At 32.0% G+C, this 6,161-nt stretch overlaps 1 long non-coding RNA gene across 1 annotated transcript; it reads left to right on the forward strand.

The window, feature by feature from the left end:
* Positions 1-4,510: 4,510 nt before the first annotated feature.
* On the forward strand, positions 4,511-5,520 carry LOC145304294 (uncharacterized). The gene is made up of 3 exons (XR_013874053.1): positions 4,511-4,597; positions 5,080-5,162; positions 5,461-5,520. It is a non-coding gene; the product is annotated as an uncharacterized LOC145304294 (long non-coding RNA).
* The last annotated feature ends 641 nt before the right edge of the window (positions 5,521-6,161 follow it).

The raw sequence follows: 6,161 nt of genomic DNA on the forward strand, positions 1-6,161 counted from the left end.
TTAAAAGTTTATACATTTATGTTTTGATTTTTCCGTTCTGACACTCTACAAAAGTTAATATTCGATTGTCCTACCGTTTCAGAGCTTCGCTTTGCTGGATGTTGTTATCCTTGTTTATAATATATCTAGAGAAAGAAACGCAAATGGACCAACACTTAGAATTATGGCTACCATGGACAGAATTCAACCAAAGGTATCCAAGCTTTTAGACATTTCAGGTTTCTCCGGTTCCTTTGATAAGTGGCCCATCTTATTTGTTTTTGTTTAAAGGTATTTTTCTCTTTTGGGAAGGATTGGGATGTCCTACACCTCAAGGAAATAGCTTAAAACCACCGCAGAACCAGTAGCTGTAATCCCTGAAGAGTAGACCCCATTCGGTTGCCGATATTTTAAGTTTCAGACGGACAGACGGACAGCCAAAAGACATCGTGATCTACTTTTTATTTTATGATTGTTTATGCTCTTTTGTTGATTTTTAGGTTCCCTTTAGAGATTGTCATCCTTGTTACTTTTATATCTTCTTGTAAAGATCTTGATAAAATATAAACAAGGCCGACAACGTCCATAATGTGCGAAGCACACAAAATCATATATGGATAAACGAAATAAATTAAAACGTAGATGTTTAATGATCATAAAAAGAAAACGAGCTGTTAAAGGGTATCTTTTAAAAAGAACAGCCGAGAAATTAAAATTTTCCCCATAGTGTTAAGGACTGATGTAGAACGAACAGACGAAGTGAACTATGGAGCAGCTTTGCTACTTAAAAGAGAATGTATAGTTATTTTTGTCCAAAAATTTGGTACGATCAATCTTTTGCCACGCTTATTTGTCCTATCTAAAGACACCAAAATTAATGGTATTGCTTACTTACAAAAATCTTAACTTAAACTCTTTTTCCAGAAGCGCAGCTACTCTTTTTTTCTGGGGCATTTTACTACAAAGACCTCCAACACTTTTTTCTCAAGAAATGAATGGTATAAAATGCTTTTAGGGGTTGCAATGAAAATTATTTACACAAATCCAACCCCCTCCCCCTCTTAAAAATCTACCGAGAAAATCCCACACATTTACTCTAAACAGGTTCTCTCTCCATTTTCAACAGGGTGCGATAGCTGGCTGTTATTGTAACAAATAAAGAAAATTTTATAAATTTTTTGATAGAAACTAAACTTTGTTTAATTCTAGTTAAAAGTTTTCTGTCAGTTGTGGTTTGAATCCATTAAAGATCCAGTTTTCTCTGAGGTTATTAATAACTTTTTCTTTTTAGTAGCCAAGCTACTCTATAATTTGAAATGTCTGTCGGTTTTGTTTTGTCCATCTGAATGTTATTTGGGGTGCTATATCGATTCCTACATTTTTAATTTTTTCATGATTTTCTCAACTCCTTTTCAAGATAGACGGTTCAAATTATGAGGAAATAATCAATTTTACATTCTACATATGTTCACAAAGTTTTATTAAAATTTGTTTATTAATTGGGGTGCTAGATCGATTCCTAGATTTTTAGGTTTTCGTGGTTTTCTCTATCCCTTTTCAGGATTGACGGCTGAAATTATCAGGGATTGAATTTGTTCATATTATACATTTTTCCATCAACTTTCATTAAGATGTGTCTATCAATTGCGGTGCTAGATCGATTCCTAGATTTTTAAGTTATAAGGGTTGCGTGATTTTAAAGGTTTCTTGATTTCCCTTTATCAAGTTTAATGTTTATTGTATGATACTGCTGTATATTAAATTTTTTTCCCGACCTACCTTCATCACTTTTAAGCTTCGCTACTTATGGGTGTTGTCATCCTTGTTTATATATTTTTCTATGAAGCCTAGTTTCCTGAAATGTGAAAATATTTTCTGTTGGCATTGAATGAAAAAAATAAAATTGCGGTGCTTTACATCAAAGTGCCCAGCGAGCCCAGAAATCACCCTATTATTTCAAAATAGATATAAAAAATCAAGGAGTTTGGCATATTTCAATGTATAACCCATGCAGTGCCCTAACCAAGTGGTGCTACCCTGTACCTCAAAAACCTAACCTATTGCAAAACACGAAAAACCTAAAAATACCCCTGCCCCTCCCTCTTATTTTCAACTCATTTTTAGAAGTAAAATGTAGAATACATTAGGGTAAATGGTTAGCGAGATCTTAACAAACAGACAAAAACATTTATAACTTGCAAAATCACCTTGTTATTTAACTGCTCGAGAATTAATTTTAATTTAAATTTGTTGAATTTTAGATTTATTATACAAGAGTGTGAAAAATTTAAAGTTAAATGAATTTTTTATACTTTTAGGTGTTCGAGTATAAATATATGTGGTATCATAGGTATGTTTTACTTTTAGAAATAATTCAATCCTTATATAAAAGTAATAGCACATAGTTCTGTGTGTTTGTATGTAGCGAATGATCTCGCTAACCACTGAACCGATATTGTTCTCCTTTGCAGTGAAGCTACTTACAGGCCAGGGAAGGTTGTTGGAACATTTTGGGAGGTGTTACCTAAACCCTTCCAAAAGAAATAGCTCATAGAATAAAACCCTCCAAAACTTTTTTCCTTTTTCTATTTAACCTAAACTTGAACGTTGAGAGTCGACTTTTCCCTTTCATTCACTTAAGTGCTCCTAGAGGCAGCTAGGGGGTGTAGCCGTTAGTAAACAAATAAAAGAATCAAACAATCAGAACCTCATATTATTACAACAGCACAGATTGGCCCTTCAACCTTAGTATTAAAATTTAATTTTTTTTTGTAAATTCCTTTGTTGAATATGAAATGGTTTTACTAATTCAGTCTACTATATGGTATTCTAGCAGCTACTCCCCTAGAGGCCTCTAGGAACACTTCAGTAAATAGGTGATAGGGGAAGTCCAACCTTCAATTTCAGTCTTAGTTTTAAAGGAAAAGGAAAAAATGTTTTTTTTATGGAGGGGTTACTTTTTCTAAGGCGATATCTGTTTGGAGGGTGGAGTTACTCTACCCCAAAATAGATATAAAACTTTCCTGAAACTATAAAAAGCTAAAGGAGAACCATATCGGTTCAGCGTTTATCGAAATCATTCCTTATGTATAATAAGATAATCTTAAGCTAATATTTCAATCATTTTGATAAACTTTATTGATATTCAATATTGGACGTAATTGTCCTTCTTTATAAAACATTTTTTTCACAGTTTTATGTTGGAAACAATTTTTACAGCCATAAAATTAAATTAAAATTCCGCGTCGTGACAAATTAAATTCTACCAATCTTTTTACTTTTTCTATCTTTTATCTACAATAATTTTACTTGTTTTTCCTAAACGTTTTAAACAAACAAGGACCTTTTTGTCGTTAAAAAGCGTAGTAATGGAAAAAAGAAACATAAATTGTTATTCAAAACAAAAAGTAATGAAATCAACACAAGGATTACAACATCCATGAGTAGTAAAGCAAACAAAATCATGGTTGGACGAACAGCAAAAGTTAGTTATAAGGCAGGCGTCAGTGGCAATTAAAATAAATATAGTGAAATTAGATAATCAATAAACCTTATACTGAAGGCTCATACAGGAATATTCACACTAAAAACCCTGTTCAAAAGCACCCAAGAAGTACAAGTTTATACGTTGTTAACAAAGCTAAAGTGCTTTCATATTTTGTAACGGCCAGACAGACATATGGACATACTCCAGTTATATGATATCTGCTTCGTGTAGCGCAACAATAACAAAATAATAAACTAGTAATAAATTAATATATGTATAAAAAATGTATTGTAAGAAATTAAAATGTAAATCAGTAAGACTTACTTTACTTTTGTAGATGGGGAAATTATAGAAATGGAATACCACAGCCCTACATATTATCTTGTAAAATACCAGAGGTATACATAGATAGATAGATACTAGCGGCTAATACACTAGTAGATATATTCCATGAAATCGATTCAGCAGTTAGCAAGATCCGAAGGAACTGACGAAAAGACCGGTTCACATTGTTTTGCTTTGAACTGGATAGATAACCTTTCAAATGTTTTAGATTATCAAATCATCAACATATACATCTCATTTGATTTTGCTTTATCCCCACCATGTGACAAAATATTAACATTTCCTTTAGCATTTGCTAACATTAGCTATCGTTGTTTTTTTGCTTGTGGTACAAAAAACATTTGTGAAAGTGTTGAAACACCTACATATTTAAGGAGTTCTGGGATTTGAGAATTTCTAGTGTCAGTTTAGTTGAAAATATGTGTGAAAAGCCAACCAATATGCTTAGGTAATAACAAATATGTATTTTAAATAGGCGAATATATGGTGGATAATTATCCATACGTGTGGAAATCCTATCATACAAAGTAGTAAGGTAATTTTATCTGTAGCGTAAGATTTTGATAACTATTGAACATATTTAGTTCTCCTTTTTTGGGAATCTTTAATTGGGTTCTGGGATAATCTTAGACTAGATGAAAATATATTTTAGGCTATTTTCTTTCCTGCTTTTTCTGTATTTCAGAGTACATTACAATTTACCAGATGAGGGGAAACCCAAAGAAAAATTTGGAATCTGTGTGAAAGGATTAACTTTTCCAGATGTCGATCTTTCTTTGAGAATTAGTAAGTATAAAATAGCGGCAAACCATGGACCCAAGGACGTCCAATGGGGGGGGGGGGGGGGCGGGGGTAAAGTGGTGATTACCCCCCTCCTTAAAAAATTTTACCCCCCTCAAATAAAAAAGCTTGGACGCCCTTGTCTTCACCTATAATTATTGATATGCAGTCCCAATAGATATAGTAATAGAACTAGATACCTAATCAGTAAATTGAACCAGTAAGAACACTGTGTAGGAACATTCTGTCCTTATTATTTGTTAAAACATGTACACCATATAAACCATATATAATTAGTCAACTATAATAAGAATGATTTCTTAGGATATGTTACCAAATATAAACAAAAAACAATCAACCCATCTTGGGTAATAAATCTTTTGTAGTACCTCTATAATTATGAACATTGATTTTTGAGGTACCCCTAATTGTTAGATGTTATGTTTAGCTTCACTTCAATGATGTCAGCAACCTTGTTTTTTCTTCAGTTGAATGGATTGAGGTATTAAAAGTGCTGGGAGCTCATAAAATATTTTTCTATGAGTTCAAAGTTCATCCCAATATCACAAAGGTAAGTTGCATTATTCTTATTTATTATTTAAAACACAATAAGGAAAATTGTTATTATATATAAAACCAGCAGCTTGTCCCCTAGAGGCCTTTAGGAGCACTTGAGGGAGGGGGATAAGTTGGCCCTCAACTTTCAATTTTAGTTTTAGAAAGATTTCCTTTTGGAGGTTGAAAGTAAACCCTCCCTTAAAATAGTTAGAAACTTCACTGTAAAGAAGCACCATATTGGTCAAGCGGTTAGCTACAGACACAACAATACACAGACAGATACTTTTATATAAGAACTGAACATTGTATAGGTATTAGATTACTACATCAAGACTGGATTTATTGAAGTTACTCCAATAACACTTCCAGGTAAAACTTAGAAATCATTTAATCTGACAATTTTATGTACAAGGAGTACTATAAATATTATTCTAAACATTATTGGATGTTTTCATTGGAGGATTTTTTTATCAGTTCGAAGATTTTTTTCTTACAATATTTTTAGAAACATTGAAAATTGAGTTTAACAATATAAATGTTTTTTGCCTAAATTTAGAATAATATGTAAAACTATCTATATATGTAAAAACATTAATACCACTAAATATGTTGTTATTTGTTGTTAATATTATTAAATTCAGGTTTCCTGCCAAATGAGCCAGATTTGAATAATCTTTACCTGAAGAGTCCTGGAAGTACTCAGTTTATGAATGAGTTAGTTCTATACAATGATTGCTTCTATAAGAATGTGTACAGGTATAGTACAGGAAGTACATAGTTTATGAATGAGTTAGTTCTATACAATGATTGCTTCTATAAGAATGTGTACAGGTATAGTACAGGAAGTACATAGTTTATGAATGAGTTAGTTCTATACAATGATTGCTTCTATAAGAATGTGTACAGGTATAGTACAGGAAGAATTTAGAAAATCACGAAAACCTAAAAATCTAGGAATCGATCTAGCACCCCAATTTATAGACAAAACTTAATAAGACTTTGTGAAAATATA

Source organism: Acartia tonsa, chromosome 13, assembly GCF_053477335.1.
Source record: "Acartia tonsa isolate MP-2025a chromosome 13, ASM5347733v1, whole genome shotgun sequence".
Classification (NCBI taxonomy): domain Eukaryota; kingdom Metazoa; phylum Arthropoda; class Copepoda; order Calanoida; family Acartiidae; genus Acartia; species Acartia tonsa.